Raw genomic sequence first — 21,926 nt, 5'->3', positions numbered from 1 at the left:
TTAAGCCAACTTTTTCACCCTCCTCTTTCACTTTCATCAAGAGGCTCTTTAGTTCTTCTTCGCTTTCTGCCATAAGGGTGGTGTCATCTGCATATCTGAGGTTATTGATATTTCTCCTGGCAATCTTGATTCCAGCTTGTGCTTCTTCCAGTCCAGCATTTCTCATTATGTACTCTGCATATAAGTTGAATAAGGTATAAATGTAATTAAAAGAAAATATGCATAAGTGGATATATAAACATATAAAGAAAACATATAAGATGGGAACATATATAAAGTAGGGACTTTTCATATGCCTCCCTTCACTAACGTCAAGTTCATAGAACTGATAGTAAGAGTTATAATCTATTAATTTTATGTAATACCAGCCAAAATGCTCATGTATTTGTGTGAACTATCAACTCAGATTCCAGACAATTTGTACAATTCATTAAACTACAGTATATTTTTATTCATTGTCCTTTTATGTGTATTTGATATTTCACAATAGAAAAAGAGTAAGGTCTAGATACAGAAATAGGCCAGTATATCCAGAAAAGACTCATGATTATATGAGAATTTAGTAGAAGTATCATTTCTAATTAGTGTAGAGAATGAACAGTCCAGTAAGTGGGAAGACTGAATATCCATGGAAAAGATTATCCATGCTTCATTATGTACAGTAAAATAAAAGTCAGGTTAATAAACTAAGTGTAACAAACAAAAATATAAAGGTGTTAAAATATAACGTTGGAGAACTTGCACATAACTCACCATGATTATAAGCATGAGGCATAGGAGATGTTAAGACCCAAAACCCCAAAGCAGTATATTCAAGATAAAAACACATTTAGGGTTCTTTTGGGCAGTATTTTAGATAATTATATAATTAAAAATTATGTGTGTCTTAAAAGAAATTTTACCCTAATAAAACTTTCCATAAATTCCCTCATCTTCATAACCACAGAGCTTCACAAAAACCTACCTTCCAACTCTGTCTACCCTAGGCATTCTGGTCCTGATGCAGGAAATATCATTCCTGTCTGGTCCCTGTGTTTGTGCTGAGATTGTGCATCTTTTTTCCCTCTTTGAGCGTATCCTCCTTTTTCATTTTTTTTTTCCTCAACACATGTGCAAACAAAAATATCTGTCATTTCAAAAAGATAGCAACAACAACAAAATACCACCACCATCAGTGGCACTCTCCATTTCTGTTCCTCTAGTTAAGATTTTAGGAAGACATATACGGATAATATTTCTAACTCTTTCTTTCCATTTATTCCCCATGGTATTCTAATTGGTCTCAATTTCCATCATTTGCAGTAACTAATCTTGTCAAGAGAGCAGCTACCTACATGCTCCAGAATCCAACAAACACTTCTCTTTTCTCCATCTTCATGTCTCATGTAAATAGTAAATGCTCAGAGATGCCATCCATGTCCACTTTACCTCAAACAGCACCAGCACTCTTCTGCTTCTTTCAGTTCTTCGTTTTCTTCCTGGCACATCTTTATATACTCTATTACCATGTGACAGGTTAGCCATGTTCACTGGCTTAAAACAACAAATATTTAACTCATAGTTTCTGTGGATCAGGAATTCAGGAGTAACTTGTGGATGTCGCTGGCTCAAGTTCTCTCATGAGATTGTAGCCAGGGTATTGAGCAAGGCTGCAGTCTCTTCTGGAGATTATGTCTGAGGTCAGGGTGTCTGCTTGCAAGCTCACTCCCATGGCTGTTGACAGGAGCCCTCAGGCTCGCACCACGTGGGGCTCTTCACACGGCTGTTTGAGCATTCTCACCATGGATGACTGACTTCCCTCAGAGCAAATGATCCAGAAGAGGCAGCCACAGTGTATTATGACCTAGTTTCAAGAGTGACACACCACTTAGTCTGTTTGTTACCAGTAAGTCACCGAGTCTAGTCTACACTCAGGGGAAGGAACATTAAGTCCCAGTTGTTGAAAGGAGTTTCAGAGAATCTGTTGGCATAATTTAACACCACCAATTCCCAAATAGAATATAAGCTCCAGCAGTGCAGGGGATGGGTTGCTACTCACATCTATGCCTTTAATGCTTGAAGCAGTAGGCACTTTGATAAACATCTGTTGGGTGAGGAAATGGATGGATGTCTCTAGGCAACAAAAATGGAGGCCATAGAGTTATGTAAAGCTGGAATGAAGTCTGGCTCCACCTTCACCAGCTATGAACTGTGGGCATAATAATTTCTAGGAGCCTCAGTTTCCTCATGTCATGTATGTAACACCTGCTTGGCAGGGATGCTCTGAGAATTAATGAGATTACATATGCAAAGCACTTTCTCCAGTGTTGGTCACACAGTAAGTATTTGGATTTTAGTGTACCTGATTTTCCCCCCTGCTTTCTACTTTTCTCAACACCTTCAAAGATAATGTTGTAGCCATGCATTCTGGGAAACAAACTCACTCAGAAGGACAATGCAGATAGTGGAGAGCAGTTTATTACACTGGCGGGCCCAAGGCAGAGTCTCCTCTTAGACAAGGACCCTGACCAGTATTTCTGAAAACCTTATATACCCTAAGTGTACATGCCCAAACCCACCTCCCCAAATTCCCTGAAACTAGTCTGAACAAAGGAAAAGAAAGATACAATCAAAGTTAACCCATGATTCATATGCCTTAAGCCTAGGTAGTTAACAGTGGACAATTATCAATAGGCCTGTGGTCATACCCCAATAAGCATAATAGAATTTATGGTTCTATTCGGTTACACAGATAATTAGGGTATTCTTTTAGGCAACAGAGAGTCTAGGTACAAGCTCTGGGGCTCTTCCATCCAGGGGGCCTTGTTTTCCAGTTGGTATGTCGTTTCCATAGATACTGGGTGTATAGCTCAAAGTCCACAGTCCAGCCCAAGATGGAGTCCTGCTTTCGAGATGGAGCCTGTTCTATCTGTTTCCTCCTGCAATAATAATTTCTTCACTGTGTGATGTCAAAAATTTAACTCTTCTTATGATGAACTACTTGCTCAATGTTTAAAGAAAAATCAGTGTACATCAGATTGGAGGAACTTTGGCACTAATGCATAATCTCTACTTATTAGATCCTCCCAAGAGAATTCTAATGTGCAAAGAAGGAGAAATTAACAAGTATGTCCAGTGGAAAACAATTTGTTAGTGTAGGGACTCCCACTGCAATTTAGACCTAATATTTTGTCTAAAAGAAATGAATGTCATGATACTTTGTACTTGAGGGAAAACCAAAGGATTCCTCTGTAGTTAGGATATTTATTCTTGTGGGAAATGACAGTTCATTGAATCAAAGATTGCAACAAAAACTTCCCCAGCTGTCCTGAAACTTAATAACATATGAGTAAGTCTTCTGACTTACTCACATGTACTCCGTGTACGTATACAAGGTGCTGAAGCAAGTCCATCCGGACACTGGCATCTCGTCCAAGGCCATGGGAATCATGAACTCCTTCGTCAATGACATTTTCGAGCGCATCGCTGGCGAGGCATCACGCCTGGCACATTACAACAAGCACTTGACTATCACATCCAGGGAGATCCAGACCACCGTGTGCTTGCTGCCACCTGGGGAGCTGGCCAAGCACGCCGTGTCCGAGGGCAGTAAGGCTGTCACCAAGTATACCAGCTCCAAGTAAATATAATATGCCTAGCTGCTGTTAAGGGAAAAGGCAATGGCACCCCACTCCAGTACTCTTGCCTGGAAAATCCCATGGACAGAGGGCCTGGTGGGCTGTAGTCCATGGGGTCGCTAAGAGTCAGACACGACTCAGCGACTTCACTTTCACTTTCACTTTATGTCTACTGATGTAGCTCTTCCCCACCTCCCCCCACCCCCAAAAATTAAGCGTTATTTCCATTAAGGAAAAGCACATGTCTAAATTTTGTAGTTCTATGAGTTTTCACAAATGTGTGTGTGTGTGTGTGTGTGTGTGTGTGTAAACCCACACCCTAATCAAGATAGATGATACAAGATAGATGTTCTATCTTGTATCACCTGAAAATAGTATTTATGCCCCTTTCTAGTCATTCAGCAGCCCCCTCAAAGTAACCACTGATGTGATTTCCATCATCATTAATGTAGTCTGTTCTAGAAAGTACGTACTGCCATGCCTATTACTATGCCCCTGAGGTCCACTGTTGTATATTGTCAGTAATTCCTTCCTTTTCTCTTTGAGTCATATACATTGTATGTATATACCACAATTCGTTTACGCATTCATCGAGTTGAACATTTGAGTTGTTTCTGATTTTTGGCTATTGTGAATAAAACGATGGACAGGTTTGCACATCTTTTGTTTCTTTGGGGGTTAAGTACTGAGGAATATAATTGCTGGGTAATAAGGTTGGCATTTAATCTTACAAGGAATGGCCAGGCCTTTCTTAAAAGTGGTTGTACCGTTTTATACTCCCCCCAGCAATATAGGAGATGTTCAGTTGCTCTCCATCCTCCCTAACATTGACGTTGTTGTTTCACTTTTAGTTGGTGTGATGTGGTGTCTACAATTCCCCTGCTGAAGTTGTGTGTATGCTGCCATTTTCTCCAATCACAACTTTTGCTTTAGTTTCACAAGAGAAATGTTGAACTGCCTCTAGTCCCCCTTCCCCTCACCCCAGGCTCTTCGAGTAGGGAGTGTTCCAGATGGAGGATGAGCTGTTGTGCTGAATGATGGCCAGTCTCCAGTGGCTGGGTACTTCCAGACTGTGCTTTCTTTGTGCTGAATGGCCTTAGCATTTGCCAGAGCAGGCAGGTCAGAGCCTTCATCCTGTTTCTTTGTGGATCTCCCATCCCCTTCTTGGACTTCTCTGGTGGCTCAAAGATAAAGAATCTTCTGCCTGAAGTGCAGGAGAATGCCTGCCAGTGCAGAAGACTCAGATTCAATCCCTGAGTTGGGAAGATTCCCTGGAGGAGGAAATGGCAACCCACTCCAATATTCTTGCCTGGAGAATCCCATGGACAGAGAAGCTTGGTGAGCTATTGTCCATGGGATCACAGGAGTTTGACATGACTTAGAGACTAAACCACCACTACCACCACCATCCCCTGCTTATGCTCACTTCCATTCTCAAAATACAGCCTTCCGAGACATAACTCTCCCTACCTTTGTCCGGCACAGAGAAAAGAGCAATAGAACAGATTAGTTGCAGAGTGTGATGTTTGAACTGACCCCCCGGCATACATCCTAACTCTGTCGCCTACCAGTTGTTTACTTTGGATTTAACATCAAGCCTTGTTTTCATCATCTGCAAAGTGGAACATCTGATAACAATAACTACCTGGAGTGTTAATGTAAGAATAAAATAATAATAAGTATTATTGTGAGAATAAAGTATGCAAAGTGCTTAGCCACAGATAGCACAGAGCTCAACTCTGCAGTATATTATTAATATGATAGCGTCTAGAATACTGTTTCTTGTCACTTCCAGTGTCTGCTAACAGCTGTTTACCAGTCTCTGTCCTTGCTTACTATTTGCTTTTATCTTTGTTCTTGTTATTCTATGTTCTTTTTCATATACTTGTAGCCACATCAAGTCAGTGTGTAATTCAGACTTTGGGCTTCTCTTTTTCACTTATGAAACCAGCTTATAAAAGTGTGTTGTTGTTTAGTCGCTCAGTCTTGTCCGACTCTTTTGTGACCCCATGGACAGTAGCTCGCCAGGTTCCTCTGTCCATGGTATTTTTCAGGTAAGAACACTGGAATGGGTTGCCATTTCCTTCTCAAGGGGATCTTCCAGGCTGGGGATCGAACCCACATCTTCTGCATTGCAATTGGATTCTTTACCATGTAAATGAAAAGTGTGACTTCCTATCAAATGGGCTTCCCTAGTGGCTCAGTGTTAAAAGAATCTGCCTGCAAAACAGGAGAGGCAGGAGATTCAGATTTGATCCCTGGGTCAAGAAGATCCCCTGGAGGAAATGGTAACCTGCTTACAGTATTATTGTCGGGTAAAGCTCAGACTACAGTCTATGAGGTCGCAAAGAGTAGGACACAATTGAGTGACTGAGCACTTACTCACTCCTGTCAAATGGGAAAAGATTGAACAGATGCTCCTGGGTGGCCTTCTATATATTGTTAAATTCTCCATAACCCTCAGTTGATTCTGAAGGGTGAAAAATCTGATTTCTCAGCTTGCTGATTTAGTGTCTAGAAGACCCTTGGGGAGACAGTACAGGATATGTCTCAGTTTTCCCACTGAGGAGTGAGGAAGTCAGGATATTTATCCACCAACATTTGCATGGTTGAGGGTTGCTCTCAGTTGAAGGTGTTAGCTGCCTGGCCTGTCTCACTTACCTTACACACCAGCTGAACTACCTCTTCTGGACCCATGCTCAGGCCAAGAGGAGCGGCAGTACTGGTATGAGGAAAGTCTGCTGGTGATTCCAGGGATTTGCATCTGCTTTAGCGTGTCTTTTTAAAAAATCATTGTTATTATCATTTTCATTTTTATTTCTTTTTTGTACATGCTGCTATATTTATCTATTTATTTATACTTATTTTTTGACATGTACATACTGCTATCCCACTCCAGTATTCTTGCCTGGAGAATCCCATGGACAGAGGAGCCTGGCGGGCTACAGTCTGTGGGGTCACAAGAGTCGGACACAGCTGAGCAACTAAAACCACCACCACCACCACAGACTGCTATGTATATTTACTTATGTTTGGCTGTGCAGCCTCTTCTTTGCTACGCATGGGCTTTCTCCAGCTGCAGAGAGCAGGAACTGCTCTCTTGTTGCAGAGCACAGACTCTAGGCACATGGGCTTCAGTAGCTGCAGCACGTGGGCACAGCAGCTGCCACTTGCTGGCTCTAGGGCATGTGGGCTTCCGTGGTTGTGTACAGGGGCTCACTACTCATGGCTCATGGGCCCTAGAGTGTACAGGATTCAGTAGTTGTGGCACACAGGCTTAGTTGCTCTGTGGCATGTGGAATCTTCTCAGACCAGGGATCGTTGAACTTGTCTTCCAGACATTGGTAGATGGATTTGTATCCACTGCACCACCAAGGAAGCCCAGCTTCATTTTGTCTCAAACACTAATGCACATTAATCACATTCCCCAACTACAGAGGCTAATGTATGAAAAATAATAAAGCTGATTTATGAATATTTGAAGAGAAACATAACCACCAGAAATTCCAGCCTCTGTGTGATTTGACATGGCAGTCTCTCTTTTTGGTCATGTCCCAGGGGGAAGCCCAGGTTATCTTCACAGAGATTGTGGCTTTCGGAGGGGATGACTTGAACTTCTTCACTAGTATCATTGAGCTTTGTAGACCAAGGGCATCCATCGCCAAGATGGTATATCCCACCATGGAGATGGGTGGAGACTCCTGCAAAATACTCCTTGGGTTTGGCTCTGTTTCCTTTTACAGACATCTTGGTAACCATTCTCCTTTTCCTAATATACAATGTAATTCCTTAGCCATAAGCTTTATATTTATAGTCATAATCCAATCACACTTTTCTAGGTCACCTTAATTTAGATTTGAAGGTCACCAGTAATCTCTTAGTCACAGCTCCAGATGGCTGCTCTGATCCATTACTTTTGGATTCTTCCTCATTTTCTTACTAGAAGTTAAGTTTGACCTCAGTTTTAGGAGATTATTTACAGTTAACTCCACAGAGCTTAGTGGAGTTTTCCTGATAAAATTTGGAGAGTTTTATAAGGAACCAATTGAATACCACTTTATTAAAAAAAAATTCATTGCTCATTCTTAACATTCTGCTATAATGGAAAGAATGCCAGGATGTGTTAGGTTAACAGCATGAAAGTGACAATATTCAACCACTTTTGACCTATAATATATCCGTTTTATATGGTTTGACTGACATGAAGACAGTAATCGTCCCCTTTTAAAAAGTAAGTCAAGATGTCAGCATTGTAGCTGTAGAGCTTTTAGTAAATTCTTCCACCTCTTTGAGTCTAGCTGCTGCTGCTGCTGCTAAGCCGCTTCAGTCGTGTCTGACTCTGTGTGACCCCAGAGATGGCAGCCCACCAGGCTTCCCCATCCCTGGGATTCTCCAGGCAAGAACACTGGAGTGGGTTGCCATTTCCTTCTCCAATGCATGAAAGTGAAAAGTGAAAGTGAAGTCACTCAGTCGTGCCCAACTCTTAGCGACACTATGGACTGCAGCCTACCAGGCTCCTCTGTCCATGGATTTTCCAGGCAAGAGTACTGGAGTGGGGTGCCATTGTCTTCTCCGCTACTTATCTGTAAAATGGGTTTGGCTAGAAATCCAACAATAAGTCTTTGGCTTTATGAATCTTAAAGGGTGCAGGAAGGCTCCAGGATGTGGGTCACTGCTGTGGCTGCCACCAGAAACTTGTTTCAAGGATGTTTTTCCTTCTTGCTGATACTTCATTTTCTTATATCTACAATCTCATAAAGGAAGGGTTGTTCCTAGGTCTACATTTATATATACAGGCTCTCCTCCATTCTCTGGTAACCCTTTTTAATTTCTTCCTTACTAGACAGTTTTATCTTTCCCTTAAGACAGCTCTAGTCTGAGTTGTCTGTTCCCATGGCAGCCTTAAACAATATGGGGACTATCTCTGCTGTTTCTCTTTCCTTGACATCTTGCTCCTCCATTTACCTTACTGTTGGAGTGCTATGTGACAGTGAGGATAACTTCTCGAGGGCCCTTGTGCCCTGTCATACCTCAGCTTCAACAATTCACCAGCCCCACTATGATCTGAAATCTATCACCCTCTTCACCAGCCCTGTCCCCTTTCTGTCTCCCTGCCCCATGCCAGCTTAGATTCTAGTTGCCATAATTATAATTTCTCTCTTGCCTATACTTTGCACATTTCTCCTTTTTCCTTTCTTTTTATTCACTTGGCAAAAATCTAATGCTGATTACATTCACCCCTTTCTCACTTGTTGCCTGACCAGTTAAACACAGCTGGAGAAAACTCATCATGGTGGCTGATTTCCCTTGACTTTATAAACCAGGAAGCACTCATGAGTCCTTTGAGCTGCCAGGGAGTTGGATGGTTTTCCCAAATCCTTTTGCTCTCCTGTTTTCTTAACAACCATTTCAGACCTTCTCCTCCTCTCTTCCTCATTCCCACTTGGAGCTGATATTCTTGCTTCTTGTTTCATGAAGTAAAGAGAAGCCATCAGAACAGAACATCCCCATGCCTTCCACCTCACATTACCAACCTTTCATCTATCCACATTGTCTCTGCCTCAATCCTTTTGCTCAGAAGGAAACTGTGACCACCACTGCCCACCCCCCACCTTCTGAAATGGAGCATTGGCCTTTCTTGCTTGCTCTGGCAAGTCCTCCCTCTGTCCTGAATTTGCTTTTCTGTATCATATCCATGTGCTCTTATTTTTTTTCCCTTTAAAAATGGAATTCTCTTGACTTGGGTCCTTCTAGCTGTCACCCCAATTTCTCCTCCAGTTTAAAGCAAAACTCAATATACTGATTCACACATTTCTTTAGGTCACATCATTCCACCATCTCCACCAGTTACTTCTGGCTTCTTTGTACCATATTTAGTTTTTAAAGAGATGTTTCCTCTTGAACTATTTCATCTCAGTTCCACAGATCACATCACATGGGGAGTGGCTGCTTGGGAGTTTAAAATAGATGAAAAGAAGAGGAAACACAGCCAAATATTTAGAGAAAAGATGAAGCCATCCCATTCCATCACCTTTCAGGAAGCGCTTGGATGTGCTCTCTCTGGCCCATGGCTAAGCTCAAAGCACATGAAGTCTATCTAACCAGGCTTGAAGGAAAACTTGGAGCCTGTTTGTTCTTTTAAATCTCCTTGGTTTGCAATTGTCAGATTCAATTTTGAGGGGAAGAGTTCAGAGCCTCATTGAAAGTAAAAAAAAAAAAGGGGGGGGGGGGAAACTAGTCAAATCTGGTAAATTATGTCAAAGTCTTTACTCTGTAGTGGTGACAGCAAAGAAGTATTTTTAGTCCCGATGGCTGAGGGGTAGCGCCTGTCACAGGGGCACCTGCATGCTTATGCAGCCTGGCAGGGACGTCACACAACCTCTGCCTTGTATTTTGATGGCATGTTTTATGCCACGAGCAGACTTTGTGGAAAATATTCACTCTCCCGATGATGAGAGAAAGCTTCATTTCCACACACTTAGAAGTCTCTCCTGCTTCAGTGCCCATTCGTCTCTGCCATGGGTCAGTCATGCCCTGGGTGCCTAAATTTTCACTTATCTAAGAAATGTTAATTGTGCTATATTCACTCTTCTGTGCTTCTTACTAGTCAGAAGTTCAGGCCTAATGAGTTGTAGGTCTGTTTTCTTGCTGTGTTGTAAGGTAGGCTTGTTGTTGGGTTATTTTCAAAAACGTTGATAAATTACAGAAGGATTTCTAGAAAGGTGTTAGCAGTTTGGTGAGGTATCATTTATCATATTTTTAAAATCTTCTTATAAAAAGAAGACAGTGAGGTAAAAAGACTGAAAACCCACAGACTATGTTTAGAATACAACTAGGTGACAGACTGACGTGAATCCCTGTGCAAGTAGGACAGGAAGACCTTCCGGTGCAACCGGACCCGCCGGGTACCCGCATCTGGCAGGAAGAGGGAAACCATGGCATGACTGTTGCACATGAAGGAGAACAGGGAAGCCCTAGATGAGTCAATAGGTACTCAGTGGAAAGCTTAAAAACAGTAAGTTTCCTATATGAACAGTTTCCTTTATGAACCTCTGAGTTGTGAACTTTATGTTCGCATGTTAGTTCACATGTTAGTTAGTTCACATGTCTGGCATACATTGTCAAATGTGTGCATCCTCTACAGGTGGTTGGGCTTTGTGTACTTTACAATGCTGCATACAGTACAGTAGCATAGGATCTTAATTTCAATCCTAGGATGTCCAGAAGCAAGTGGAAAGGCAGGGTGATGCAGCTGGTACTGTAAGATTAAAAATGTTTTCTTTATTTTTTTATATAGTATTTGTTTGGAAAGTATTGTAAACCTATCACAGTATAGTCCTATATAGCCGATTGTGTTAGTTGGGTACCCAGGGTAACTTTGTTGTGCTTATGAACAGATTGTACCTAATGAATGTACTCTTGGAATGGAACTCGTTTGTACATAGGGGGACTTAATGAATTACCTGGTGATGTGTGTTCCTTCTTTATTCATTTATTTTTAAAAAATCTATTGGGCTTCCCTTGTGGTCCAATGGTTGGGAGTTCGCCTTGCAATGCAGGGGCCCCAGGATCAGTCCTTGGTCCAGGAGGATCCCAGCATGCTGCAGAATGATTGAGCCTGTGTGCCACAGCCACTGAGCCTGAGCTCTAAGCCCACATGCCCTGGTTACTGAGCCAGCATGACCTAGAGCCCATGTTTCTCAACAAGAGAAGGTACTGCAATGAGAAGAAACCTGTACACCACAATGGAGAGTAGATGTGCAGTAATGAAGACCTAGCACAGCCAGAGATAACTAAATACATAGTAAAAATCCCAAACATGGATTGATTGTCCACACTCTGCCAGGTTCAATTTTAGGCACTAGAGAGGCCACACTAAACAAGGTGGGAAAGGCCTCTCTGCTCCTCTACCCTTCATTTTAATGTAGAGCTCATGTCCTAGAAGAGAAACATAGAGACAAATAAGACAATTCCAGAAATATAGGTGTGCTTATGACAATGCAGGAGGGTAATAGGGAGGAAATAGGTGACAGGAGTGAGGAAATGTTATTACAGAATGATTAGAAGTCATTTTCATATATACATAATAAAGGTACATAGATATTCTTTTGTTATTGAAGAGGTGACATTTGAGCAGGAAGGTAAGTCCTTGGGGAACCTAATTTGATAAATAGAATTACCAGGATAACCTTTGCTATGGTCTGAATGTCTGTATCCCTGCAAACTTCACATGTTGAAATCCTAAGCCCCTAAGATGATGCTATTAGGAGGTGGAGTCTTTGGGAAGTGGTGGGGCCTTTTATCTTAAAGGTGGAGCCCTCCTGAACAGAATTAATGGTTTTATAAGGGAGCCTCAAGAGAGATCCCTAACCTCTTCTCCACTGCGAGACACTGGCTTCTGAACCAGAAGAGGGTTCTCACAACAACGTCACTCAGGATGGCACCTTGATCTTGGGTAACCTCCAGAACTGTGAGCAACAAATCTCTGTTGTTGGTAAGCCACCCAGTATGTGGTATTCTGTTATAGAAGTTCCAACAGACTAAAATAACCATGTCAATTATCTGATGCAGTATTGAAAACTACTGCATAGGTTAATCATTCTGCTTTGCAATGCTGACATGCAAATTTTTCCTTCATTTAATACCAAAGGCTGTCTCCATACAAAATCATAATAATTTTAAAAAAGAAAAGAAATTTGTATTTGGCTAGGCCAGGTCTTAGCTGCAGCATGCGGCATCTTTGATCTTTCTTTGCTGTAGAATGTGAACTCCTAGTTGTGGCATATGGGATATAGTTCCCTGACCGGGGACCAAACCCAGGCCCCCTACACTGGGAGCATGGAGTCTCAGCCATGGGACTACCAGGGAAGTCCTCAGAATAAATAATTTTGATGACATGACTACTTTGGGCCAAAGAAAAATATAATTTTTAAAATGCATTATTTTTTACTGTGCTGGGTCTCTGTTGCTGTGTGTGGACTTTCTCTAGTTGTGGAGAGCAGGGACTACTCTTTGTTGCCATGTGCAGGCTTTGCATTGTGGAGGCTTCTCTTATTGCAGAGCATGGGTTCTATGCTCTCAGGCTTCAGCAGTTGCAGCACATGTGCTCTGTAGTTGTGGCCCCCAGGCTCTAGAGCAGAGGCTCCGTAATCGTGTGGTACACAGGCTTAGTTGCCCCGTGGCATATGGGATCCTCCCAGACCAGAGATCAAACCTGTGTCCTCTGCATTGGCAGGTGGATTCTTAACCACTGAGCCACCAAGGAAGTCCCCAAAATGATATTTATTATTTCCCAAGCCAAAGATCTAGAGGGACTTCCAAGATTGGTGCCATGGATCAGCCTTGTCCTCAGGAATCCAGCTCTGCTCCCCTCAGTGTGTTGGTTGAGAGGGCTGCCATGGGTCTAGGCATCCATGTCTCACACAGACGTGTCAGTGTGGGAAGGAGAAGCAAAGTCAACCTCTTCTCTTTTTTTTTCATCTTTCTTTATTATCTTTTCATCTTTCTTTATTTTAAAAAGCATTTTATGGAAGTATACTATACATACAGAAGGGTTTCCCTGGTAGCTCAGCTGGTAAAGAATCTGCCTGCAATGCAGGAGACCCCAGTTTGATTCCTGGGTCGGGCAGATTCCCTGGAGAAGGGACAAGCTACCCACCCCAGTATTCTTAGGCTTCCCTGGTGACTCAGATGGTAAAGAATCCACCTGCAACGTGGGAGACCTGGGTTCAATCCCTAGGTTGGGAAGATCCCCTGGAGGAGGGCATGGCAACTTACTCCATGGCAACAAGTATTCTTGCCTGGAGAATCCCCATGGATAGAGGAGCCCAATGGGCTACAGTCCATGGGTTCACAAAGATTCAAACACAACTGAGCGACTAAGCACATACATACAGAAAAGTGTACAAGTTTTAAGTATGCATTTACTTGATATATTCTCACAAACTGATGCATTTGAGATCATCACCCAGATCAGAAATAGAATATAGTTAGACTCAAGAAGTCTCTCATATTTTTATTTTCCATAACTAGCTTCTTCACGTGTAACTAGTTGTATAATTTTTAATGTCCAACACCATAGATTAATTTTGCCTGTTTTGAACTTTCATCTAAATGGAATCTCATCTAATATGTCCTGTGTTGGCTTCTTTTACTCATTATATTTGAAACAATCTCAGCCATTTTTTGTGTGTAGCTGCAAATTATTATCATTGCTTTACAGTATTTCATTGTCCATTTTACTGTTGATGAGCATTTGAATAGTAACTAGTTTTGGGTTACAGTGAAGATGTTACAATAAACATTCTAGTACATATCTTTCTTTTAGTGATCATATATGTGCTTTTTTGATGTGTATATATATATAGTTTTATTTTTAATAGGGAGAGAAGTCTTCCTCGATGTTCTGTATCCAGCTTCCTTGCAACTCTTACTGGTGAATACTGGGTCATATGCCCATCTCCTATTTGTAGCAGAACCTGGAAAGGAAAATAGCCACCAATGTGCTGTTTAAGTGTTCAACAAGCAGCTCTGTGTGGGAGGATGAGGGAAGTGGTGCCAGTGTGTAGCATTTGCCAGTTTCTTTGGTGTAAATACTCCCTCCATGGGCAATGTCAAGGTACCATTGTTGCACCCACCAGCTTGCAAAGCAGTTCTCCTAAAACAGCTCCAGGATACCACGAGCTTTCATCATCAATCTTTATATTGAAGTTTGGCTGTCAGAGAAAAAGGAGGCAGGGAAAGGGCAGAGAAGGTTGTCCTGTAGATGACTATTGTTTTTGCATCAGTTGCATTACCACCATGGATAAATTAATATATCACCATTCTAATCCAAATGTGGTTCTTGTTAAATTCTAATTATTGATAAAAATTGGCTTTTAGAGACAATAGAATATGCTTGATTATGTTGTGATAATAAACAAACCCAAATTACAGCAGCTCAGCACATAGGGGTTTATTTCCCACTCATGCCAAGTCCACTGTAGGTCAAATAACTCTTCGGGGCAACTGTTTCCAATGTAGTGATTTAGCAGCCTGGGCTGCTTCTGTGTTCTGACTCCTCATTTCAACACTCAGTCTCCATGGTCACTGCTGAAGCAAAGAAAGAAAGAGACATGGCCTTGTAGGAACTTCAGTCCAGAAGTGACTTATCACTTCCGCTAATGGGTCATTGGTCAGAACTAATTACTTGGTCCCTCCCCACTGCAAGGGCAACTGGTGAATGTGGGGAAGCATGTGGATATTTGATGTATGTAAATGTCACAGCCACAGAGACCATTCAAGACATTTGTCATTTTTAGAGGGCTTATTTGAATTCATGTCTGTGCATTTTCATCCTTTCATATATCTGAATTATCCTAGAAAAAAACTGATGGTTGTACTCAAAGCATTATCCAGCAGTATGGTATTTTCTCAGAAACTAAAGGGGAAACTATTAAACTGTAACAGGATTAATCCCAATGAAGACTATTTTCTCTATATGAGTTAATGGGTTTTTGTGTTGGACTCTATCTCCAGTATGTATAATGCTTATTTTGCAAACACCACAATGATAATTGATTTAGGCAAGAGTCAGCAGTGGATGCTAGCCACCAGATTAAAAGTCGTTGAGCAGGGGACTATTCACATAGTCTTCAAAGTGTCACAAAGGGGAGAAGATACCATAAAAATGGAGAGATTTGGCAGAAGTTGCCTTTTCCAACTGATCAAATTTATTATTGCCAATAATGAGACAGACTGAAACCACAGTGCCTCTGAAGATGCATTAGGAAAGGATATCTAGGCATTATTTCCCAGGTGGCGCAGTGGTAAAGAATCCACCTGCCAATGCAGGAGACACAAGAGATGCAAGTTCAATCCCTGGGTCAGGAAGATCCCCTGGAGCAGGAAATGGCAACCCACTCCAGTATTCTTGCCTGGAGAATCTCCTGGACAGAGGAGCCTGATGGGCTACAGTCCATGGGGTCTCAAAGAGTCAGAAGTGACTGAGCACCACCACCACCAATCATGAGGGAAAAAATTAGAAAAACCAAACTGAAGACTATCCTTGAAAAATCTTAACTGTACAGCACATTTTTAATTTAATTTTTATTTTATATTGGGTTATAGTTGATTTACAATGTTGCATTAGTTTTAGACATACAGCAAAGTGATCCAGTTATACATATATTTATATCTATTCTTTTTCAGATTCTTTCCCCATATATGTTATAAGTTCATTGTATCATCTTCTTAGATTCCACAGATAAGTGATCAGCTCAGTCACTCAGTCATGTCCGACTCTTTGCAACCCCATGGACTGCAGCACACCAGGCTTCCCTGTACATCACCAGCTCCTGGAGCTTACTCAAACTCATGTCCATCGAGTTGATGATGCCATCCAACCACATCATCCTCCTTTGTCTTCTTCTCCCCCTGCCTTCGATCTTGCCCACCATCAGGGTCTTTTCCAGTGAGTCATTTCTTTGCGTCAGGTGGCCAAAGTATTGCAGCTTCAGCTTCAGCATCAGTCCTTCCAATGAATATTCAAGGACTGATTTCCTTTATGATTGGCTGGTTTGATCTCTTTGCAGTCCAAGGGACTCTCCAACACCAGAGTTCAAAAGCATCAGTTCTTCAGCACTCAGCTTTCTTTATGGTCGAACTCTCACATCCATACCTGACTACCAGAAAAACCATAGCTTTGACTAGATGAACTTTTGTTGGCAAAGTAATTTCTCTGCTTTTTAACATGCTGTCTATGTTTGTCATAGCTTTTTCTTCCAAGGAGCAAGAGTCTTTTAATTTCATAGCTACAGTCACCATCTGCAGTAATTTTGGAGCCCAAGAAAATAAATAAAGATGATAAGTGATGTCATATGATATTTGTCTTTCTCTGACTTCCTTCACTTAGTATGATAATCCCTAAGTCTATTTGTGTTACTGCAAAGGGCATTGTTTCATTATTTTTTATGGGTGAACAATATTCCATTGTATATATGTACCACAACTTCTTTATCCATTCTTCTGTTGATGGACATTTAGGTTGCTTCCATCTCTTGGCTATTGTCACTAGTGCTTCAGTGAACATTGGGGTGCACGTATCTTTTTAAATTGTGACCTTTTCTAGGTATATGCCCGACAGTGTGTTTCCTAGATTATATGGTAGTTCTGTTTTTAGTAAGGAAGCGCCATACGATTTTCCATAGAGTCTGCACCAATCTACATTCCTAGCAACAGTGTAGGAAGGTTTCCTTTTCTCCACACCTTCTCCAGCACTTATTGTTTGTAAACTTTTGATGATGGCCATTCCGACTGGTGTAAGATGATACCTCTTTGTAGATTTAATTTGCATTTTTCTAATAATCAGCAATGTTGAGCTTCTTTTTGTAATGCTTCTTAATCAACTGTTTATCTTCTTTGGGAAAATGTCTATTTTACTCTTAAAATATCAATGTCAAGAAAGACAATATGTTGCCCCAGATTAAAGAAATCTCAACTTCTGATGACTAAATGTAGTCTGTAGTACTGGATTGGATCCTGGGAAAATGAAGCTTACTGTAAAGGATATTATTGGGAGAATTTGGAGACTTTGACAATAAACTATATATTAGATAATGTTGTATTAATGTTGTTTCTTAAATGCAGTCAGTATATTATGGTCATGTGGGAGACTGACTTTGGCTCTCACATCCATACCTGACCACCAGAAAAACCGTAGCTTTGACTAGACGGACTTAATGAAAAATCTGCTGAATACTTGTGAGTGAAGTGTCATACCTACAAGTAACTTTCAAATGTTTCCCAAAATATATATGCATATGTTTATATGTATATATGCACATAAGTACATATGTTTAAATGTGTATGTGCATGAAAGTATGTGTGTGTATAATTATGTGTACACAGAGAATACACACAAAAAGAGGCAGAGATGGGAATTCCTTCATGGATCAGTAGTTAGGATTCTGTGCTTCCACTGCCAAGGGTATGAGTTCGATCCTGGGCAGGGAACTAAGATCCACATGCAGTGCTATGTGGCCAGGTAAAAAAGAGAGAAAAGAAGACAGAAAGAGTCAGAGAAAGCAAATGTGGCAAAACGTTAAGCTTCAAAGGCATGTGAAGATTTTATGGACATGAATCTTCTACTCTGGCAACCTTTCTATGGTTTTGAAATGTTTCAGAATTTAAAAGCTGGGATAATACCATTCATCCCATTTCTCTGTAGTTTTACAACTCCATTTATTCTGTTAAATTTTGGCAAAATGTAAGTCTTTTGGGGACCAACTTCACTGTACTGTTTAATCTATATTTGTCTAGTAATCAGGCAGGAATTGAGGTTCAGGAAGGGTTCTTAGTAATCACCACCCTACCCTGGGGAGATACCTGGAACAAGGGAAAGAGCTGCACAGAACTGGAGAAGACCTTGTGTGTGTTCGGATTAATATGGCATCATGCCTGGCAGATGATGCTGTTTTTCCAGTGATAAGCAGTGGCATCAGGAAGAGTAAAGCTAACTTCCCTCTTTATCATTTCTGTTAGTTTAGAACAGCCTATTACAGTGTTATTACCCAAAATATTAGAACAGTGTTATTACCCAAAACTGTGAGGAAAGTCTTTGTCTAACTCTTCAGTGACACTAGTGATATGCTTACAGCAGTAAGGAAAACTACCGAACGTAATCTGCAGTGCTAAATGAATGAGCTGTCTCTTTAGAACAAGCCCTGTAATTTTGTGGGAAGAGTATCCATGCCAGATCAGTTGATACAGATGATGAACTTCAGAAAGAAGCTGAACTCAGATAAATACGCGTTTTCTCTAAACCATCAGAAACTTGAATTCTGGAACACTTTCTGGCCATTCCATCAGAATAGTTTGATGGATTTTAGAAGCAGTATTGACACTTTGCATGCCTTTTATGAGTCTTAATTTGAATGGGAGAACAGCAGATCTGTGTGGGATAGTTTTGCTCAGGATCGAAAACAAGGGCCATGTTTTTGGTTGTTCACGGAATGGTTTGTCGATCAAACTAATCGTTCAACCCTCAATACTGGAACTTCTGGTGTATAGTGTGGATAAATAAATGATAATGTTTTAGGGTGTTTTCATTATGTTGTCATTTCCCTAAAAGTCTAGAATAAGCTTTTCCAAAAAAGCTTCCGTTTTTTTCTCTATTTCTTTTCTCTTTTTCTGGAAAAAGCATTCTACTTTTTGAAATACAAAAAAAAAAAATCATTATTTGTGGTAAATATGCCTCATATACATGGAACACTCTGGCTGCCACAGATAGTCCATAAAACCACATGGAAAGGGCAACTACCTGGCTTAATTACAGATATTTAAATACCCTTCAGTATAAGTCCTGCGGGCAAAATAAGGACAAAGGGACCCTTTCCAGTAAGGTAGCAACTTATCATTTTATAAAGCTGTATACTTACCTAAAAGTTATTACTTGGGTAAATGGTTCATCATTCCTAAAAGAAATCAACTCTGAATATTCACTGGAAGGACTGATGCTGAAGCTGAAACTCAATATTTTGGTCACCTGATCTGAAGAACTGACTCATTGGAAAAGACACTGATGCTGGGAAAGATTGAAGGCAAAAGAAGGCAAAAAGGGATGGTGGAAGTTGAGATCATTAGATAGCATCACCGACTCAGTGGATATGAATTTGAGCAAACTCTAGGAGATAGGGTAGGACAGAGAAGCCTGGAGTGCTGCAGTCCACAGGGTTGCAAAGACTTGGACATAACTTAGCTACTGAAGAGCAACAAGATGGTTCATAGGCAGATGTTGAACAGAGAATGAAATCAGAGATCAGGTCAGATCAGTCGCTCAGTCGTGTCAGACTCTTTGTGACCCCATGAATCACAGCACGCCAGGCTTCCCTGTCCATCACCAACTCTTACATCCATCGAGTCAGTGATGCCATCCAGCCATCTCATCCTCTGTCATCCCCTCTCCTCTAGCCCCCAATCCCTCCCAGCATCAGAGTCTTTTCCAATGAGTCAACTTTTCACATGAGGTGGCCAAAGTACTGGAGTTTCAGCTTTAGCATCATTGCTTCCAAAGAAATCCCAGGGCTGATCTCCTTCAGAATGGACTGGTTGGATCTCCTTGCAGTCAAAGGGACTCTCAAGAGTCTTGTCCAACACCACAGGTCAAAAGCATCAATTCTTTGGTGCTCAGCCTTCTTCACACTCCAACTCTCACATCCATACATGACCACAGGAAAACCAAGCCTTGACTAGATGAACTTTGTTGGCAAAGTAATGTCTCTGCTTTTGAATATGCTATCTAGGTTGGTCATAACTTTCCTTCCAAGAAATAAGCATCTTTTAATTTCATGGCTGCAGTCACCATCTGTAGTGATTTTGGAGCCCAGAAAAATGAAGTCTGACACTGTTTCCACTGTTTCCCCATCTATTTCCCATTAAGTGATGGGACTGAGTGCCATGACCTTCGTTTTCTGAATGTTGAGCTTTAAGCCAACTTTTTCACTCTCCACTTTCACTTTCATCAAGAGGCTTTTTAGTTCCTCTTCACTTTCTGCCATAAGGGTGGTGTCATCTGCATATCTGAGGTTATTGATATTTCTCCCGGCAATCTTGATTCCAGCTTGTGTTTCATCCAGACCAGCATTTCTCATGATGTATTCTGCATATAAGTTAAATAAACAGGGTGACAATATACAGCCTTGACGAACTCCTTTTCCTATTTGGAGCCAGTCTGTTGTTCCATGTCCGATTCTAACTGTTGCTTCCTGACCTGCATACAAATTTCTCAAGAGGCAGATCAGGTGATCTGGTATTCCCATCTCTTTCAGAATTTTCCACAGTTGATTGTGATCCACACAGTCAAAGGCTTTGGCATAGTCAATAAAGCAGAAATAGATGCTTTTCTGGAACTCTCTTGCTTTTTCCATGATCCAGCAGATATTGGCAATTTGATCTCTGGTTCCTCTGCCTTTTCTAAAACCAGCTTGAACATCAGGAAGTTCACGGTTCACATATTGCTGAAGCCTGGCTTGGAGAATTTTGAGCATTACTTTCCTAGCATGTGAGATGAGTGCAATTGTGCGGTAGTTTGAGCATTCTTTGGCATTGCCTTTCTTTGGGATTGGAATGAAAACTGATCTTTTCCAGTCCTGTGGCCACTGCTGAGTTTTCCAAATTTGCTGGCATATTGAGTGCAGCACTTTCACAGTATCATCTTTCAGGATTTGAAATAGCTCAACTGGAATTCCATCACCTCCACTAGCTTTGTTCATAGTGATGCTTTCTTTCTTTCTTTTTTTTTTTTTTTTCTGTCTTGAAAATTTTATTGGTCTTACTTTCTTTTTTTTTTTTTTTAATATTTCAATAAATACTCTTCATCTGATTTTCAACATAGCCATTTGACACAGCAGAATAAGCCTGCACACTGTTCTGTTCCTAGCCACATGTTTGTACACTGAGCTTTATACTGTTTCCAATAAATGTTTTACTGAAACCTAATTCTAATAAATACTTCAATAACCTGCTTTTATGAATGTAACTAAATTAATCAGAACAATATTTTTACCTTGGTTTTCAGAGTAAAACACGTATAAATAATCAAAATTCTTTAATTGTCAACTAGAATCTTTTTTTAGTATTTTCACTAAATTACTGATGTTTCCTCTGAAACATATAAGGTTTTTAATGACCAGACTTTACAGGTGAGACATTTTGAGTTTCTCTCGGTTTCTTTTTCGTTTTTTTTTTTTATGTTAATAAACTTCTGTTTGATTTTGTCCTGCTATTCTGTCATTTCTTACAGAGATCCTCAGCTAAGAACTCAAAAGGGTAAAGGGAAATAAGCCTCTATGTCACCCTAAGTCAGCTTCAATAATTGCCATAGTGAGCAGTCTTTTTTTGGGGGTGGGGGTGGGGGATGAAATGTCCTATAGCTATCAATTAGGTCTAACTGGTCTATTGTATCATTTAAAGTTTGTGTTTCCTTGTTAATTTTCTGTTTAGTTGATCTATCCATAGGTGTGAGTGGGGTATTAAAGTCTCCCACTATTATTGTGTTGTTGTTAATTTCTCCTTTCATACTTGTTAGCATTTGTCTTACATACTGCGGTGCTCCCATGTTGGGTGCATATATATTTATAATTGTTATATCTTCTTCTTGGATTGATCCTTTGATCATTATGTAGTGACCTTCTTTGTCTCTTTTCACAGCCTTTGTTTTTAAGTCTAATTTATCTGATACGAGTATTGTGACTTCTGCTTTCTTTTGGTCCCTATTTGCATGGAAAATCTTTTTCCAGCCCTTCACTTTCAGTCTGTATGTGTCCCCTGTTT

At 40.8% G+C, this 21,926-nt stretch overlaps 1 protein-coding gene across 2 annotated transcripts in view; it reads left to right on the top strand.

Annotated features, from left to right (window-relative positions):
• The window catches only part of PAK5 (p21 (RAC1) activated kinase 5), a 419,175-nt gene that overhangs the window by 91,113 nt on the left and 306,136 nt on the right, over positions 1-21,926 (top strand). The window contains exon 1 of one of the 2 annotated variants that reach the window (XM_061435603.1): positions 10,211-12,111. The exons of the other annotated variant lie outside the window; for it this stretch is intronic. The gene's annotated coding sequence lies outside the window, so the exon portion shown is untranslated. Of the gene's footprint in view, positions 1-10,210; positions 12,112-21,926 lie in introns of those variants that run through there. 2 annotated transcript variants of the gene reach the window in all.

This window comes from Bos javanicus, chromosome 13 (genome assembly GCF_032452875.1).
Source record: "Bos javanicus breed banteng chromosome 13, ARS-OSU_banteng_1.0, whole genome shotgun sequence".
Classification (NCBI taxonomy): Eukaryota; Metazoa; Chordata; class Mammalia; order Artiodactyla; family Bovidae; genus Bos; species Bos javanicus.
Note: the sequence above shows the minus strand (reverse complement) of the source record. Positions and strands in the feature narration are given on the sequence as shown.